Raw genomic sequence first — 638 nt, forward strand, 5'->3', positions numbered from 1 at the left:
GACTTGCATCTAGGGACCCTCGAGAAACACACACACTCCAGTTGCGAGTCGATGGTGGACATGCAAGTGGGTACCCTCGACAAACACACACACACCCCTTAGTTGCGAGACGAAAAAGCTCGACATGGGACTAGGATCTCTCGGCAAACACACACATGCCCCTAGTTGCGAGTCGATGGTCGCCATGCAACTGGGGACGCTCGACAAACACACACTCCCCGTAGTTGCGAGTCGATGGTCGATATGCAACTGGGGACCCTCGACAAACACAAACACACACACACACACTCCCCCCTATTTTGCGAGACGGTTATTGACACGCAACTAGGGACCCTCGACAAACAGAAAACACCCTTAGTTGCGAGTCAATGCTCGGCTTGCAACTAGGTGCCACGACAAAAACATACACACCCACTAGTTGCGAGTAGATGGTCACCATGCAACTGGGGACGCTCAACAAACACACACTCCTCGTAGTTGCGAGTCGATGGTTGACATGCAACTGGGGGCCCTCGACAAAACACAAACAACCTTAGTTGCGACTCGATGCTCGACTTGCAACTAGGGACCCTCGAGAAACACACACACTCCAGTTGCGAGTCGATGGTGGACATGCAAGTGGGAACCCTCGACAAACA

The sequence above is a fragment of the Triticum aestivum genome, chromosome 3A (genome assembly GCF_018294505.1).
Source record: "Triticum aestivum cultivar Chinese Spring chromosome 3A, IWGSC CS RefSeq v2.1, whole genome shotgun sequence".
In the NCBI taxonomy this organism is placed as follows: Eukaryota; Viridiplantae; Streptophyta; class Magnoliopsida; order Poales; family Poaceae; genus Triticum; species Triticum aestivum.